The sequence below is a fragment of the Protopterus annectens genome, chromosome 2.part1 (assembly GCF_019279795.1).
Source record: "Protopterus annectens isolate FY-2018-M chromosome 2.part1, PAN1.0, whole genome shotgun sequence".
NCBI classification, from domain to species: Eukaryota; Metazoa; Chordata; order Ceratodontiformes; family Protopteridae; genus Protopterus; species Protopterus annectens.
In genome coordinates, this window is record NC_056729.1 from 1208530574 (window position 1) to 1208550912 (window position 20339).

Below are 20339 nucleotides of genomic sequence, written 5' to 3' on the forward strand. Positions count from 1 at the left end.
CTTATAAAATACTTTTGTGGTCATTAGTTGAGAACTCACAATATGAACATATAAACAAGACACACCCAGGACTCCAGCACCTGATTTCATAAGTATACATCAAACCAAACACCAAAGTATGACAGGACAATCAAACAGTAGAGGAATACATAAATTACAGATCTGTTCCACTCTCAGCTTTCCACTAGACACTAAGAGGCTATGTCCTGAAACTGTGTGCTCTTAGGACACAAGAGGTACTCGCAGCAGATAGTCTCTCTAAACAATGTGATCAGGCATCCTTTTCAGAAAAATTCCAAATTTAATTGAAAATGATTCAGGTAGAAGAAGGAACAAAAGCTCTGTCTTGGGTGCAAACAGTACTACATTTTTTTAGAAAAAAGGAAAGAAAGAGAACAAAATTCTACAGCTTTTCACGTTTCATTATTTTCCTTACAATTTGCTTCTGACATCCACAGTGATTACTCTACAGCCTCTGAACATACATATAAGGTTTAAGTTAATTTTCTCTTATACCAGCAGTTTCCAGGGTTACAATGCAATATTTTTATTTCACAGTAAAATCTCGGTACCTTATTTTTAATGAATTTCTAGCTGCATTCAGCCAAGTTAATTAAATAATATGCATAGCTTTAGAGTTTTTGAGATTAAAGACTCATCACTGCAGTTATGCTTTACTTATATTAGACAGTTAAGTTGACTGAAGTGAAGAATACTTCTGATTCTCATTTTTCTACAATTTACTGCCTTTATGCAGAATTCAGGTCAACAGTGTCCTTTCTTGTGTTTTTAAGCACACGAGCAGTAACGGTTTATTAAAAAGGCTCAGTTATAAATGTACAATGTGCACTCTCATTTTAGTGTGTTGTGAGGTGGTCTTTGCCGATTCTCTTCAGAAGCAGCCCTTAATCACAGTCATCTCTGCATTATCCCTTTTTCAGTTTTGCATTATAACCAATGGATCACAGATGATTATGATGAAAGCCACGGTGGTGCAGCGGTAGCGTTGTTGCCTCACAGCAAGAGGTTCTCCCGTTTGATTCTTGGCTGGAGCGCCTTCTGTGTGGAGTCTGCATGTTCTCCCCGCGTTCGAAAGACATGTGTAGAATGGGTGTGCCTTCGTTGAAGATTGGGCGTCAAGCTGGCACTTCAGCACCCGTAAAAAATCTACTGCCAATCATTAGTGGACCAGAATTCCACTGTGGCAACCCCTAACTGGGAAAAGCCAAGAGAAAAACAACAAAACATCACAGATGATTATGATTAGGTCTCTGATCATAACCAACTCATTATGTGTCCAAGACATGCATGTCAAGAAATTTACCTTAACAGCTGAGTGATGTATAGCTTGAAAGGGGAATTTTGACATTCGTGTCAAGAATACATAATGAACTGAATATCATTGAAGATACGCCTTCATAACTCTTTGTACTGCACACAGCTTTTAAAAATGTGTCAACACAAGGTGTTTTATGACTATGAATGAAATATGTAATACTTGATGCTGCAGCAAAACAGACGGCGGGAGAAATAAAGCTTCTGATGAAGTTTTAAAAGCTGTTAAGCACTTTACAGTAGCACCTTTCTGTGACAGCAACATGTATAATGGCTTTTAAAGCTGTAAAATGCTTCAGACACTATTTTGTAGTGGCTGGTATTATGGACTTGTAAGAAACTAGAACTTAAAGCACTTTCTTATGTCAAAAAGGTGCTTAACAAAGTTGTCTTTTTTCCCAAATTTGAAGTGTAACTGAGGCACTCCATCCACTGCAAGACTATAGGTTAAGTAGCTACATTGTCTGGTTACTACTGTTGTAGCTCTTTTTAAACAGCACTGTTTCTGCTTTTGGGGTTCTTGTTTTATACTTGGCAAGCAGCACTCCTGTACAGTCTAAATAAGCATCTTTCCAGGGTAAATACTTTATTTAATGAAATATTCTAAAAGAACCAAAAACCAGGAGCCTCTCCTACCATTACATGAAGCTTTGCTGGGAGCATTTTTTCTTCTTTTTTTCAAAAATTGCACCATGGAATGAAAGGGAAGAGACTATCAGCTATCATTATCCACCTTTTGATCTGCCTCCATCTTTCAATATTTTCTTGACCACTACAAGTCAAGAATCTTGTGAATAAGTGAGATGTCTTTGCTCCTTCTTTAAAAGTACTCTTCCTGATCCTATCTTTATTATACTAAGCAGTTTCAATGGTGCAACAGGTAGCATGCTTGCCTTTGATGTGGAAGGCTGTGGGCTCTACTTCCACACCTGCTAGATAGATTGCTGACACTGGAATGCAAGGGGCTGCTGCACCCCTGAGTGTGTTATACTTTATATGAGACATTAAATTGAAGCCCTGTCTGCTTGAGTTTGTGGTAACTCAAGTGGATGCAAAAGATCCCACAGCACATATCGAAAAGAGAAGAAGAAATTCCCCACGATGCCCTGATCAAACTTCCCCTAGTAGTACAAATGCTACCTCTAATCTCCCCTAGTGAGACTAACCCGGTCAACAAATGATAAAAAAATAAATAAATACTTTAAGACGTTCCTCTGAGAAAAGGTAAGCAAAATCAGGATGCCAGTTTTTCATGCTCTTCCTCCTTTCTACTTCTTAGAAAGTGGTGCCTACAACTATTTATTTCTGTGGCACTTTTCCCCCACCCCCATATACATCTCTGTGTTTCCCTTCTGACAACACATTCTGCTTCATCTTCTTCACATTCCTTCAGTTTCCAAAAAAGGTTTCACAACTATTTTCTTGGTGCTCATCTTGTCAGTTCTGAACAGTGCAATCTGTTTTTTTTTTTGTTTTATGTTGCTTGCTTATCTTTGCTTCCTCGCATGACACACAGGTCTAGTCTCTTCATCATAACCCATTTTGTACTCTATAATGTACACCTCAGCAATAGATTAAGACACCCAGAATGGAAGATGAGTTGAGAACTCCTGTTTTTGTCTCACTATTTTCTTTTGTATTATATATTTCTGTTTTTTTTTCTTGTCACATCAAGGTGGACAATCTAACACATTTCCAAAATTTCTGTTACCCACTCTGTCCCTCTGCTTTTTCAGTTAAAGGTAAAAAAAAAAAAAAAGTAAAGTACATAAAGAAATACAGAGAGTGGAAGAGGAGTTCAAGCCTGGGACAATTTTCAGGTACCAAGATGACTAGCACCTCTGGCAGTTGGTCCTAAAGTCTGAAGTGGACAAACTGCATCATTAAGATGCTTTGAATAGTATATATGCCATTGAAAACATCACAGGTTATAGCAATCAAGCTTCAGGAAGGCCAGTAGGCCAAAAGCTTGACAATCAAACAAATGAACTTACAAAAATGGTTTGTAAAGATCACCTATGTAACTTTTATCTTGCATTTATTTTTATTCAGTGTGGACTGGCATCTTGATCTGTATAACAACAAATAACCTCACTAGTCTATGCTTTCTTCACTGTACTCCAGAGGACAATGCCAGCAATGATGTTATTAGCCAATCCTTCAATTATTTGTGCTAAATCTCTCTGAAAACTGCCAGTGTTCAAGAAACTGATTGTTAATGTGTGACTGGGGGCTGTGTCACATGATTTTAGGCTGAATGCTTTTTAATACGGAGTGCTAGCACTTTTGTATTATGTTCACACCAAAGAAGTGTGCAAACCTGAAAGCTTTGTGTTGTTTGCATTAAACCAGTTGGCGTTTCCAGAGCCTGACATTTGGTTGGTTCCAATATTGTTCTGCAGGCTCGGTTAACCATTGTTTGTGATCCAGACTTTGTCTTCAAGATGTTCAAGAAAGCCAAATGGTAAATGAAAAAAATCTGAACCTGACTGTACACAACTTAGCTAAATTCTTTGATTAGCATGTAACACACAAACATTTTGCATTTGGCATATTAGTAACAACTTCCTCTATTAAACGGAATGGATAATGTTTACACTTTATTGCTTTTTTCAAGTCGTGTGATTCCACACCCATAAAAAATCTAAACAGCTTCATCACAGCAGCTATGTTATTCAATATTCTGTAAGTTTAATACATTTTACAGCAACACCGAGCCATGTTTTCCATTCTGTTCAATTCTTTCACAGTTTTGTCCTTCAGTGTTACAGGACACAGTAGGATCAATCTGTATGTGATGCACACCAACAAACATCATAAAACAACAAATAAATCTTCAAAACTACGCAACATGCATAGATTACAAATTCTCTTCACAAGCCTAAGCCTCTGGTGAGTAAAATAAACCAATATTAAATGAGCATTTATTCCCACTATCTAAAAATGAATCTTGTAATTCTTACCCTTAAATTTCAATGACAAAAGAGTGACTTCTTGTGGCCTGAATAAAACTAACTTGCATAAGGAAGGATTTAGCTTGTTCAATCTGATTAACTCCACTGATGCTCTTAATATTTATCTTAAGTTGCCATGTCCAACTACCATGATTATTTTTGCGTTACTGTACTCCTGACCTGCATTCACTCTTTCAGACCTCTACAGTGACAACAGATAAAGTCATTTTTGGGGTTACATGCACTTGCTCTGGTTGTGACATATTTGTGCATTTTAAATATTTCAATGAAATGCTTTTGCTTACCACACAGCTTACATAACTTACCCAGTTTGGGGCACTTTCTCATATTGTTTACAGTATGGTTGCAACCTTCAAAGATTTCTAAATTGACGCACAGAAGGTATTGCTAAAAATATGACATCACCAGGATGTGGGAAAGGGGTTAAAAGTGCGTCAAAACTATGTAGGATGGTAATGTGCAAAGCTTTAAGATGAAATAAACATTAGATAAGTCTACGTAATGGGGGGCATTTAAGGGTTGCCATCTTTGTAAGAGGTAAAAATATGACAAAAGCCCTATCGTTTTGCTCCACCTACTGCCTCACCTATTTCAGCAATAAATATACACTGCTTTTCTTTCAGAGATAATAATCATGTTAGCAGCAGTTCCAAAGCAGTATATTAAAGGAGTACCGCACCCACAGACTCAAAAAACATGTTGAATTCATCATGGCATGATGCTTCCTACATTTTAACAGCGCTCTGGGATTATTTACAGGATTTTAAATATTTTTATATGTAATTCCAGACTCTGACCACTCGGAGGCTAGCATATTGACGTGGTTTGGATAAATCAGGTTGCCATTCAGTATCCCAGAAATCATTGTTCGGCTCAAAAATGTGACATCATACAGGCCTCCGTTTGCCTAAAGCTCCTGTCATTTCATAGATCCGTAGAAAGTACTGAGTAAAATAGAACAGTGTAAGTAACATTCCCTGCTGCTGAATGACTACTTAAAACAGAAACAGTGCAAATGTTACAGAACACACTGAAAGTGCTGTTTACTGCTGCCTTTTTTTCTAATTTAGTTTAAATGGCACTAATTTGTGAGACAATGAATTCCAGTCCATTTACTTCTCCCATCCCCCGTAACACTTAGCTTCCCTTGCTGTCAAAGTCCTGAGGGTAATTTGACCTGGTAATTCCATTGATTGGCAGATCTCTGCAGGGTGTGTGACTCATGTGATTTAATCTTTGCTCTAGCATTTCCTTTGTTAGAGGGGACATTTTTTTTTTTGCTGCACTATAGCCATGGCCTTACTTGACTGCATTCACATCCAGTTTATGTAGCAACTCCTGTAATGTCTTGCACTAAGGAGCTACAGAATAAAACATTTAGACTATGAACCAGTTTAGATCTTTATTAATTTAAGTGTTACGGTATCACTTCATGCTTCCACCTTGTTAAAAATTGAGATTTACATGTGCAAAGTGTGTTGGTATGCAGTGTTTGCCTACATATGTTTTTACTCCACTGGTTGGTTTGCAAAAAAAACTTTTGCAGTGTCCCTGGATTTCTCTTTATACATACAAACCACATTGCTGTATTTTCCCCTTACTTTTCCGTGTGTCCAGAAGTCACTTATCACAAAGTAATTTTTTATTTTTTTTTAAATAAAGGACATCAAGATTAATTTACCTTGACTCAGATAATGGATGCCACTCCAAAGAATCACTTTTGAAATATTTGTGCATGGACAAAATCCCTTACTAAATCTATTTGCCAGCCTCCAGTGCAATTGGTGCTATGGCTGTAATATACTGGTGTGTTTGCTCATGCCTTCCAAATATCCCCACCATTACATACCACTTTTGCAGTGTAGTAACCACCCGACAGGCCCATACACCTTTATCCATCAATATGCAGCTACTCCTGTTCATGTAAGTGTGTGAATTCATTTTCAGATTTAAGGTGTGGAAGCTGCAATGAATTATTCTAGGTGCTTGTTCAGGTTTCACATGGTGCTTGCTTAGAGCTACTCTCACGTTAAGCCACTACGAATATGTTGCACTGCCACCTCTGATACCAGGGTAATGTTTTAATCTTTCTATTCCCGCAGTGCACACTAGCAGTATCTGGTGCAAATACAACAGAGGAGTATGCAAGCGATACACCACTTCCAACAGCTGTAAAGACCACAAAATTACCTCACCAAGAGGATTAATAGCTACCAACATGGCTTTCAAACTCTAAACAGACAACAGTGATACCATTTGCCAAAGAAAACAGTTGCACATTTTGGGCAGAGGATTCAGGCTCGTGTTTCTGGGAGCTATGGTACAGGACTTGAGTGCAAGGAATCCGCGGTGGTGGTGCTCCAGTAGCGTTGTCGCCTCACAGTAAGACGCTGTCCGGTTCGATTCTCAGCTAGAGCGTCTTCTGCGTGGAGACATGTGTGAATGGGCGTACCTTTGTTGAAGGTTGTGCGTCAGGGCTGGTAACTCGGCATGTAAAAATCAACTACCAATCATTAGCGGACCAGAGTTCCACTGTGGCAACCCCTAACCGGGAAAAGCCAAAAGACACAACAACAACAACAACAACCTGCTAACCTAAATTCCACACCACAACTACTGCAAGATGGAAGAGGACATCTGTGGTTATGGTAAACTTTTTCAGAAGTATCCTTCATGTAGCCAACAATGCTTGTGTGTTTCCTTGCCAGTACAAACCACTCTTTCAGATATACTCCTAAATTTGTGCATCCTTACCCTCTCAAGTGACTTCATGCAAGACAGAGAACAGCCTTGGTTGTCCACCTTCAAAAAGGCGGCTCCACGATGGCATCTCCACTGACTTGAATGCTGGATTTTCTGGTTTCATACATACTTACTAGGCATATGGTGCAGGAGACCACTGATGGACTGAGCACAATTGCCACGACTATCCTACACAACTGTTTAGGCAGACACACACCAGGCAAAGGCAGAATAGGGGAATCAAATGCTGAACTAATGAAAGCAAAGCATTCATAACTTGTAGGCATAACCCTCTGCTCAACCTGCCACTGAACATATGTAGCTCAGAGAGCAGGATGAAGTACTTTGTCCTAAATGTTCCTTTCTGTAAGCTTTCCCAGCTACACAAAACACACCAGATACAATCCATCATGCAATACTTCTCAAATTAGCCGCTCATTCCCTTGTCAGGCCGCAGTGATGTATGAAGTGAACCAACACCACTATTAGGTTCATAGGTTCATACTAGGCTATTTGTCCTGGGGCAATTATAAGCCTAGCCAGATTCTGTATGGCTTACGCCACCCCTTGATTTGAGTATACTGTGCCCTTTTTAAGGTTTAGTTTACTGTGCCTCGGTCTAATAGTGACACGGGAGTAATCCCTGGGACAAACCTACGATCCCCCATCCACTTAGCGAGATTCTTCTTGAAGAGATTCAGTGAGGTGCTCTGCCTCACATGAACTGGAATTCTATTCCAGAGCGAAGGGAGCCTCTGGGTTATGAACCTGTCCCTCCAGCAAGTTCTATTTATTTCTGTGCTGAGGTTCAAGTCCCTCGAGCGTGTGGCTCTAAGGGATTTAGATTTACTGAGGTGGAGCATGTCCATTAATTCTGGATTTGACATAGCTTTGTATGTCAGGCATAGATCGCCTCGAAGTAGGCGGTATGCAACTGAGTAGAGCTGGAGTTTTTTAACCGAGCAGTATATGGCATCTGTTTGAGACCCTTGATCCTCTTGGTGAGATACTTTTGGGGTCTTTCTAATTGCTGCAGGTGTCGGGTAAGGTACATCCCAAAAGGGGCATTGTATTCTATGATGGGCCTGATGAGGGATGAATAAAGGGGCACGATTACCTCTCTTGATCTAGATGTGAAACCCTTTGTGATGAGGTGGGCTATGTAGAAGGTCTTTCTAACCACTTTGGCAATGTGGTTTTCAAAGGAGAGATTGCTATCAACTTGGGTCCCCAGGTACCTAATAACTTTCTCTGTACTTAATGGGTTTCCGCCTATGTGGTAATTTGTGGGCACATTGTTTTGCCAAAGGGTATGACTATACATTTTTGGCATTTAGCTTTAAACCATGGCGCTGGCACCAGTTATCTGTCTCTGTGAGACGTTTTTGAAGGATGTTTGTGTCAGCTGGAGAGTTGATTATGGCGCCCAGTTTGCAGTCGTCTGCGAACTTGGTGGGCCATAGTCCTCCCACGTTTGCCTGTACCTCGAAAAGTATATACCGAACAAGAGTGGTCCCAGGACAGAACCCTGTGGGATGCCACTTGTGACCGGTTTCGAGTCTGACATGGCTCCAGCAACTCTCACTCTGTGGGTTCTGTCTTTGAGCCAGTTTGCGACCCATCTTGTGACATAGGGGTTTATATTTAAGCTGGATAGCTTATCTATGATGCCAGAGTGGGGTAGTGTGTCAAATGCCTTTGCAAGGTCCAGATAGGCTGTGTGGACTACCTTCCCTTCATCTATGGCTTTGGTGACTGTTTCAAAGAAGTCAACCAGGTTCAAAAGGCAGGATTTGCCCTTGACAAAGCCGAACTGGGTAGGATCTAGTGTCTGTAGGTCCCCAATGTCTTTGTTTATGAGCTCCATGATGATCCTCTCCATAGCCTTGCAGACTAAGCTAGTCAGGCTTATGGGCAATAGTTTCCAGGGTCCGTAGAGGCTCCACCTTTGTGGAGTGGGACCACTGTTGCTGTACGCCATTCTGTGGGCACATATCCTGTAGTGAGGCTGAGATTGTATAGCTGTTTTATTTGAGGGATTAGTTCCTCTTGTAGTTCATGTAGGACACAACCTGGGACGCCATCTGGTCCCATGGAAGCAGTGTATTTTGCTTTGGAGAGGGCAGTCTTCACCTGAGCATCTGAGATGTTTGGGAGGCAGCCCTCTGCCGGGATAGATACTTGCTCTTTTGGGGGAGAGGGGGTGGAGAAGTTTGCACTGAACCTGTCTGCCAGGATATTAAAACGCATCCTTTAGAAAGTAGGGCCAATAGTACTGCACCCTGGAATCTAGGTCCAACTAGGGGGTGTTATGTTCAAGACATACTAATTAACATGTGTGTTTCACTTTAGTTCCTCATGCATGATGCCCTTCCCTGGTCAGGTCAAACCAATAATCAGTCACACTTGAAGTTACTACTGTAACTGACCCACACAGCAACAAAATTTATAAAAAGGTTTACAAAAGCTAATGACAGCCTACAAAGCGTTGGTTTAAAAAGCTTCAGACCACCCATAATTGCAGATATAATTGTTCACTAAGCAGAAATTTACACAGATGCCCTGTATAAACACTTAGTCGACTATGTAAACTCTGCTGCACCTGACTGGATCTGGTGTTCCCACAAATTATCACGTTGATGTGAGTCCACTAAACACCATATGGGCTTTTTAGAGATGTGGGCCACCAGGGTGACAGCCACCTCACCGACCACCACATTGCCACTATGGTGAGAAAGTCCTTCTACAGGGCACATCTTATAACCAAAGGTTTCGCATTCAGGACAAAACAGGTCAGCATCCCTCTCTACTCAATCCTCATTACAGCTATCAAATATAACACCCAGTTTGACGTGTACATGACCATGAAACCTGCAACAGCTGGAGAGGACTCAAAGGAACCTCACAAAAAGGATCATAGGCCTTAAAGAGATGTCCTATTTGGACAGACTCAAAAAACTTTCACTGTTCTCAGTCTCTTATCTGCATAGAGGTGATCCCTGCTTGACTTAGAAGGCCATGTCCAACTCAGCCCTATTTGAAATGCTACACCAAAATAAATCCCAATCCACGCATGCCACACGCTCCAGAGATCAGAACCTCAACAAAACATGCTGGAGGGACACGTTCTACCAAAAGACTGCCCATACTCTGGAATAAGCTGCTTTGCAAATAGCTTAAAGTACACAAACCATGTTATACCTCTGCTTCCAAGTATATAAATCCTTCTAAGCCATGGATTAAAATCAGCATCCATTAATGCTTCAATCACTGTTCCTACATTAAAAACCTTGCATAAAGAGAAATGCTGATTGCACTATTTTAATCTTCTGTGACCACATCTGTATGAAATTCTAAACAACCTACATAGCCAAAGTGTCTTTCTATCCATAGTTTAAAACAAATAAATACCAAAATAGCATCCCAGACACATGACAAAGCATACACCCCCTCACCTCTACCTATTATACGTAATGCATTACAATTGTTAAAGTGGCCAGATCTTTTTTCTGTCCACAGTATTGTTTTTGGTCCAAATTAGAAAAGGTCAATTATACTTCTATAAAAAGCTGTTGCTTGCTGTAAACCCATTACGATTTGAAAGCAGACATCAACTTCATTATAATGATGACCACGGCACACTTTTTTATAAAATTTATCTTCCCATCGAAAAAAACCTTTTAGCTGATAATCTTCCATCTCCAAACTGAGGAACACTAGCCCTGTAAAATACTGGAATAGTATTATTTCCAACTGATAAGATCCTTGAATGGTAGATTTTAATGCTATTTTTAATAAAAACAAAGGACCTTTAATGAATTCATAGCATTTTCTTTTCAATATACCTGAATATCCATTTCTACTTTGTTTGTAAAAACAAGAAAGTGTTGGTGTGTGGTGCATTAGGTCAGACATCCCATAGCACTACCACAGCAGAGCCATTCCAGTGTCAGATTAGTTGACTACTTCTCAATAGACATATGATGCCAACCAAAAACAAAAATATATATATATATATATATATATATATATATATATATATATATATATATATATATATAGATATTATTTTATGCAAAATCACTTCACCACATCTTTAAAATTAAATTATTTTCCATATTCATTCCCGTGAAAACTGATAATTAATCTATTCTCAAGTCTAGATAACTCTGTTCTAAAATTACATCTCATGCCATTAGGTAAAGTGCTCTAAGATCTAACCTCCTAGTAGTTTGACCAATGGACCACTGAGCTGGGGCTTAGTTACACATCCAAAAAAAAAACACAAGTGTTACAACAATCATAAAAAAAAGCCCAGAGCCCTCGACTTCCCTTGATTTTTTTGCTTGTATTAAAATTTCCTTACCCATGCATATTGAACAGTGTCCACAGGATGGGTACCACGATTTATCCATCCTCCTAATCATCCATACCTCCCATCCCAAAAAAAAAAAAATTGGAAAAAATAAAGTCCTATAGATCTGTCCAAACTATATCCCATGCTTGTCTGTCTTGTCTTTTACAAAAAAAAAAAAAAATCCCATGCTTGAAAAAAAAAAAATTTAATTTTCTTTATCACCTTCAACCAGTTTCATTATAATGAACTTCCTTAGGAATGACAGTTCTCCTCTAGCATCCTCCTCCACATCCAATGCCCTATTTCTAGCACTCAGCAACAATTCTTTTATATTCTCTGGTAAATAACTTATCACAGACCTCCTCTCATTTAAACTCCTTTCACACACATATAATATCAGATGTATTGCTTTTTCAAATTAAATTCTCCATAAGAATTATATCAAATGGTACTGTATCAAAATAGGAGCATGTAAGTTGATGTTAACAGAAGTTATGTTGGCTTTATTATATGGTTTAAACTGTTTTCTGCTTTATATAAGAACCATATCTGGAGAATGACACATGTGACATCAGATCTATCAGTCTCTTTTAAAATTTAGGACTATTTTCTTCACAAAATAATCATCCAGCACCATAAAGTCATCCTGCCATTCAAACTTTAATAGGTCTGACATATTACTTTGAGTGTTTTAACATCAATTATATGCTTTTTAAGATGGAAATCTAAAAATGTTGACTATTTCTGCCCAGTGCTATAAACACTGTTACAAGATGTCACACATTCATTGTAACATTGAAAAAACCGTTGAAAGAAAGTGCATCTGGCCAACAGCACATAAAAGTTTACCTATGGGCAGTTTTTTTCATAATCATAGACCACACATTTTAGGACAAAGCAAACTTTCTTATTCACCTCCTTCTGAATGCATGAAATGAAATGATAACAAAATATATAATACTCTCTCTAAAACTCACTCAAGGAAGTGCTAGAAGGTTGGAAACAAAATCGAATTTATAATTCTATTAATGTGTCTACAATGACAGGAAACATGAACTAAAACAACTCATATCACAATTTACTAAGGAAAAAAGAAACAGTACTGCATAATAAAGGCAGACTTATTGTCCCTAATTCTCTTAGGTGTACTAGAGAGCCACAGAAGTGATCCCCGGTGAATTTTTTTCTTGAAGAGTGCTAATGAAACTCTGTTTGACATAGATAGGTAGTCTGTTCCAGAGTATGGAAGTCTCTCTGGACAGGTATCATCCCCTAGCCCTCTCTGTTGTTCTGTTTATTGTGAATTTAGGTAGTCCCTAGTAGAGCCGGAGGGATTGATTGGGATTTTATGGAGTTTGTCCAACAGCTCTGGTGGGTTTGACACTTTTGTTAGGCAGAGATTCGCCTTTAGTGGGCGGATGCAAATGGAGTAAAAGCTGGAGTTTTTTTAGTTTTTAGACGGGGGGCATCTGTTTGTGTGTGTCCTCTTTTGTGAGGGTATTTCTGTGGTGGCCCAGTTCTTTATGTTGTCTTGTTGGTACATACCCAAAAGAGTGTTGTACTCTATAATGGGTCTAATGAGTGATGAGTAGAAGGAACATGACCCTCTTTTATCTTTTATGACCTACCTTTTGTTATGAGGTGAGCCATGTAGAAGGATTTCCTGACCACTGTGGCGATATGATTATCAAAGGAGAGACTACTGTCCACCTGTGTCCCAAGGTCTCATCACAATTTTGGCATTAAGTAGACTACCAGCTATGTGGTAGTTCATGGGTACAGAGTTTTTACCAAAGGGAATGACAATACACTTTTTGGTATTGAGCTTCAGGCCATGGCTTTGACACCAGGCATCTGTCTCAGTGAGGCCCTTTTGTAGTATGTCCACATCATTAGGAGTTTCGATTATGGCTCTTAGTTTGCAGTCATCTGCAAACTTTGTTAGCCAAAGACCTTCTGTGTTAGCCTGTACTTCAGAGAAGTAGATACCAAACAGGAGAGGACCCAGGACTGAACCCTGTGGTACTCCACTTGTCACTGGTCTGAAGTCGGATTTGGAGTCTGCTACTTTCACAGAGTGGGTTCTGTCCATGAGCCAGTTGGCAACCCATCTTGTGACATAGGTATTTATACCTAGTTTAGTGAGCTTATCTATAATTCCAGGTGGGGGATGGTGTCGAAAGCCTTGGTGAGATCTAGATAAGCTGTGTGAACCATTTTACCCTCATCTATGGCTTTGGTGACTGCTTCAAAGAAGTCAATCAGGTTTAGGAGACACGATCTGCCTTTTACACACCCGAACTGGGTAATGTCCCGAGTTTGGAGATTACCAATTTGTTTATGAGTTGCATGATGATACGTTCCATGGCCTTGCAGACCAGGCTAGTCAGGCTAATGGGGCAGTAGTTCCCGGGGTCCATCGTGGCTCCCCCTTTGTGGAGTGGGACAACAATCACGGTGCGCCATTCAGTGGGCACAAAGCCTGAGGTGAGGCTATGACTGAACATGGTACTTGGGTAGGATGCCAGTTCATTCTGTAGTTCGTGTAGAATGCAGCCTGGGATATTGTCAGGTCCCATGGATGCTGTGTTCTTGGCTTTGGAGAGTGTGTTTTTTTACCTCTGCAGCCATGATTACAGGAACTTTGCATTCTTCCGGTATAGAGATGGGCTAGGGGGTGAGAGGGGGGTAAAGTTAGCACTGAACCTATCTGCCAGGATGTTGGCAATATCAGTTGGTTCTGTATATTTAGTGCTATTGTGCTGTAACTCAGAGCAGATCTAAGTGTTGCCATTGAGATTCTTGACATAGCTATAGAATGCTTTGTGGTTGTCTTTAGAGTCAGTGGCAATTTTGTTTTCATAACTAGCTTTGGAGGATTTTATGAGGGATCTCAGCTTCTTACTGAGGTTGACCAGGCCATTCCTCCAGTCATGGGATTTTACTCTTTTTGCAGCAGTTTCTTTCTTCTGTTGTAGAGTTTGTTTATGGCAGAGGACCACCAGATCAGCTTCCTTTTTTTGGAGGATAGCATCTTGGTTCTATTAGGGATAGCATGATCCATGCACTCGTGTAAGTGCTTATACAGTGCATTTGTGAAGGATTCAGCAGTCGTAACTCTATTGTCCATCTGCATGGGTCTTTGAAGGTTAATTAAAGTATTGGATTTGTTTCAGCTTGCAGTTATTGAAACTGTGTGTGATTGGGACTGATTGCAGTGCTTTCGCCGATTTACCAGTTGAACTTGGGTGTCCTGAGGCAAGTAGCAACTGCCTCAAGTACAGTGACAACCCCCTCCTTTTACCTCTCAACACTCAGACTTGCAAGAGATGTAGTTATATATGTAAACTAGAAGCCACACACTCTACAGCCAAGGCAGGAATAGCTGGTAAAGAGGAGAAGGTCAACACTGGCACACACCTATGGCACAACAGCATGCCCAACACAGTACTCATAGCTTACTCGATAGTGAAGCACACTAATGTCCCACTCACTCAGTTGAATAACTAAAAATTAACAGCTGTCTCTCAAGTGCCAGGAAACACCACGTAACGCAGACAGTCAGGTCCCTCAACAACAGGTAGAAGTATGAGTCTGTCATTGTACATGTGGGTGTAAATGACCTGAGACATAACTCCATGGACTACAAGAAAAGAGACATGGAGGAGCTTTCAGATTATGTACCCCAGGTGGGTGTGACCCTAGCCCTGAATACCATTCTATCCTTACCCCTGCTGATAATACAGCACAAGTAGAAAATGACTGATTACAACAATCAAAGGGGATCCAGGACACCTCTGACAGAGATGACATGGATTGACAGACCTCTATGCTTTGTCAGACATGGCCTGCATCTGTCACCCATGGCCTTCCAGACAATAGCCAAGGCTCTTGCCACCCCTCTAGTGCATTTTTTAGGCTGTGTTCCAAAGAACAAATTACAACCATAACAGCTACAAAGAAATGCAATCTGAGAGTCATGCTGCTCAATGCTAGAAATCTAAATCTCGAAAATGTACTCACTCAAAGCACTCTTTAAAATGGAGATGATCAACATTTGTGCTGTAACAGAGACTTGGCTCAAAGCAGCAGAAAGCACCCCCCTGCACTGCCAGGCTGTAACTCCTTCAACACCATTCGGCCCCAGAACTTGGACCGAAGCTCCAAAGGCAGTAGTGTATCCATATTCATAAAGGATGCACACACCTTCAGACTGGGGGCCCAAAATAACACAAAGATACTTCTGGTGGAGCTAATATTGGTTAAGATAGCGATTCAGGTTGTAGCATGCTATAAGCCCACAACCATGGGCCATGACTCACACTCCAGGATCCTAAGCACACAAGAGAATATTAGGGTCCAACATCACACTTATACTGGGCAACCTCAACCACTTCTCCATTTTTTGGGAAAACTATTCATGCACCAATACACTTTGCCAACATTTTCTGGAATTCATTAATTGCAATGCCCTGGACAAGTTCATTCTTACCCCCACTACACGTACCAACCAACACCCTTGACCTGGTCATTACTAACATGGGTGACCACTCCCTGGTTAGATACCAACAAAACTAATTACCTTGACAATCCACCATCCTTCCCCCCACCCTGCAAAAGTAACCACCGTAAAGACATGCTCAGCAAAACACCATCACAGCTTCAATAATGGGTGTTCAACAGGTAAACCTTCTTAGACATAGGGCAAACCTCAAGTGGATCTGTTGGCCTTCACCCAGAACAGACAACTATTCAATTTCTGCATCAGCCTGGAGGGTGAATGCCTTCAGCTTTCCATGTAAGGGGATGTTGCTATATGCCCCCCTTATTAGTAATACAAAAGGTCCTCCTGAAAAGTAAGGACCAACCGGAAATCATACTAGTGACTCCCAATTGGCCAAGGCAGAACTCGTTCCCCCTATTTCAATGTCTAGCCAAGGGCAATCACCACAAGATACCCCACAAGGTGGACCTACTCACTCAGCAGCCACCTCAGCCTATACTGCACTGCAGCCATTCCATTGTCCATTACTTGAATGCGTATCCTCATTTACCATAAACTCTGTTAAAACCTTTAAATACAAACTGATTAGAGATTCATAACTTATATCAAATTTTAGAGCAGAAACACAAACAGACATTTGCTAAACAAAACAATATGGCCTGACAATGAAAAAAGACTTGGCATGAACAGTAAACGTCTGTACCACTGAAATGGCATTGAAATGTATTTTCAAAAAAAATGCATCCGGTCCATGGCAGATTGAATTAAAGTATTGGCCCCTTGAACCCATTTTTAAGACCATTTTAGGACCATGTATGCATGTGTTTGTTTCGTGATGCACCTCTTTGACTGTATTCAATTATTTTCCAAGTCTAGTACAGCATAAGTTGCGAGTGTTTTTGAAATTTGTACTGTTCAACATTTTCCCAGTAACCAATGAACAAACATTAACACCACAGAACCCGAACAACTACTGAAAACAAAAAAGCACGCCGGCTATAGATTTCCCACAAACTTTAATGTAAGCGCTTTTGTCCAAAATAATGCTGGAACCTCTTCAGACATCGCATTACCCAGAAATCATGCAATATATACAGGCTTGAATCAATTAACCAATTCAGCTCAAAACAATTAATACCAATTAAGCATAATAATAATAAAAATAAAAGTAGAAATTAAAAATTTTTAGCTTTTACATTCATCTATTTGTACTCATTTATGTTTGTATTTACATTAATAGTTTTTATATACGGTGCATTAATGCTTATGAGCATTTTTAATGTAACTGCATGCCGCATTGGTGCTTGTTCCATCAATTTTTAATTTCGATTTTTATTTTTATTATTAGTATGCTTAACTGGTATTAACTGTTTTGAGCTGAATTGGTTGATTGATTGAAGCCTCTACATACTGCATGATTTCTGGGTAATGCGATATCTGAAGAAGTTCAAGCATTATTTTGGATGAAGGCGCTGACATTACAGTTTGTGGGAAACCTATAGCCAGCTTGCTTTTTTGGTTTCACCAGTAAGCAACAAAACAAAACATATCCACCAGTAGTAAAACTGTTCATTTCAGAACATTTCAACCAAAAAAGGCTGCTTAGTATCAGCTAAGAAGCACAATTTGTGCAGTACTAAAATTAATCTGAATAATTCCACATTAAAGAGAGCTGTAAGTAATGAATAGGTCACTGCAAGCAAACAACTTTGTATTTCAGTGTTTGAGCTAAAGAGTCAGTGGCCCATGCCTTAGAAGAAGACATAGCCTAGGTTACTGGGACAAAAATGGTAAACTGGTAACATTGCAATATGGAATGGATGGCAAACCAAACAGAAGACACACTGAGGACTGCAGCACCCCCCCCCCATGAAAGTACAACACAATATTACCATTCCGTCTACAAGTTACGGTAGCAGAACCCACAGCCATCTACATCAAAAGCAATCGCTTGAAATGAGGCTAGCACAACAACTCCTTGAACAGTGCAACAAAGCCATGTGGTCGTGCAAGATTTCAATGCTGTAGACCTGCACTACTAAACTTAAGGTAGCACGGCTTGTTGGCTCTAACAGTTATCGACCACAACACCTAGTATTTTATGTGCATAACTGTGCGATTATGATCTAGCCAGCAATAAAAAAAAATATGTTGCTGTTACCAGAACAATAATGTCAAACACAAGTGCATGCAACTAATTCCAAAAGAATACTAAACATCCCTGGGTGTGCCACTGAAATCATAACAGCTGTGATTTGTAACACAGTGAGCCATATACAACAGTAACCATATTTCTAGGCTTTTTCTTCTTCAAAAAAACATATAACAAACATTTTTTATTGTAGCACCTAAGTGGCTAATACCGGTAAATAATGACTGCCTATGACTTGGGGACTACATCCCTAAGTAATTTTGCTGCTGCTCCTCATAACTGCACACATTACACTCACTGCTTTTAGTTCGTCATACTTTGCCTATTGCAAACAGCCAAAAACAAAACACGACATCATAAATCAATAAATGGAAGCCAGTGAGAAAGTAAAAGTGCCCTTTACCTAGCACTGCCATAAACATATTTTGCGTATACACAATTCTTCTATAATGCACTAGATTTTCAAAATAAGGCATAGCAACACATTTAAGAAAGTGATAATCAGTTGTAACATTAAAACACTGGAAAGGCATGAGGATTTGTAATTCAGCCCTGTAGTTGAGCAAATATCACACTCTTAGGACAAAAGCACACTAGGTTACACTCAAGAAGTAGGCAGTCTATAAAGTAGCCCACCATCAACATTTAAAGTAGAAAAATAAGAAAACATTTTTCCCTAACTGGATATGGGTCCAAAATGGTTAAACATTGCTGCTTCTGTAAACAGCCAAATACTGCTCTAACAAGCCTCGTCACCATTTACCAGGAATTACTTTACTTTGTTAAACCATCCACTCGGCAAACAAGCCACAAAAGTTTTTTTTTTTTTTAGAATCATCAACTTGACCAACATTGATATTTACAGGAAGCAAATGTACCTTGTTAACAAGTCTGTATACGGTTAGCAGCTACGCCTAGGCCACCTCAATCGGAGAACTGCTTCACAGCAACAAACATCTGAGAACCAAACGTAGAGCCATGTGGTCGTGCACGATTTGTAGACCTGCACTACTAAGCTTAAGGTAGCACGCCTTGTGTTTTGTGTGCATAACTGTGCAATCATGATCTAGTTAGCCCTTCTGTTACACTCGTTAAGTGTTTAGTGAGTTTTACATAAAAACATAAATAAATAAACAGCTTCGCAAGTGTAAATCAATGTCTAAGTGGATCATGATCGCACAGTTCTACACACAAAAACACATTCAAAGTCAGTCATTTGCAGCAATTAAACAAAATATCTGGCTATTACCAAGACTACGTGCACACCGTGAACAGAAGCACAAAACCGGCAAGTTAAACAGCCTTATCTGCAGTAAAACGAGGAGAAAGCAGAAGAAATTCACCAGCATGTGTAGTGGTTTGCTGGTCTTAAAATAAGTTGACTCACCAATAACTGTGCGATCACGATCTAGCTAGCCCTTCTGTTACAGTCGTTAAGCTGTTTAGTGAGTGTTACATAAAAAAAATTAAATAAATAAGTAAACAGCTTAGTGAGTGTAAAGCAAGGGCTAGGTAGATCATGATTGCACAGTTCTACACACAAAAACATATTCAAAGTCAGTCATTTGCAGCAAATAAACAAAATATCTGGCTACGTGCACACTGTGAGCGGAAGTGCAAAACCGGCAGGATGTACAGCCTTATCTGCAGTAAAACAAGGAGAAGGCAGAAGAAATTCACCAGCAACTGTAGTGATTAGCTGGTTTTAAAATAAGTTGACTCACCAATGATGAGAAGCTGATACTGGCAGAGCTTTGCAGAAAAGGTTCCTGTTACAAAATACTGCGTACTAGAAAAACCAACAAGAAAAGATCTTCCCTACCTCATGCAGCAGTATTTGTGCACTCCAAGGCTGGGGGAAGGACAAGGCAGCTGTGGCATCACAGAATGGGTGGGTTTCATTGTTTGAGCGAGAAGCAGAGGCCGGCCATGGTGATGTCACCTCGGGGGAGGGAACTGTTAAAAAAAAAAATACCTCCACTGCCTGGCTGCAATGATGTCAGTAATTGGGGGACTCCAGCAAGCTTAAGTGAACCGCGAAAAAATGGTTTTGAAAGTGACTCCATCCCTGTACGCTAAGGTAGGCTTGGATTACAGAAGTAAGGGGAATTTAAATTTTAAAAATGCTGCAGTGTCATTCATTTATGCAGAAGGGTGTAAATAGGGAGAAAAAGGGCAGAGAAGTTGAGGAATACATTTTTAAAACCCATTGTACTCCTTTAAAGGGTCAGCTCAAGTTGGACGGTTCGGAGACAAAGTCAGAGAGGAGAGATT

The 20339-nt window shown here is 39.9% G+C and overlaps 1 protein-coding gene across 2 annotated transcripts in view; it reads right to left on the reverse strand.

Moving 5' to 3' along the window:
* The window catches only part of METTL13 (methyltransferase 13, eEF1A lysine and N-terminal methyltransferase), a 527633-nt gene that overhangs the window by 291928 nt on the left and 215366 nt on the right, over positions 1 to 20339 (reverse strand). The gene's annotated exons all lie outside the window — the stretch shown is intronic.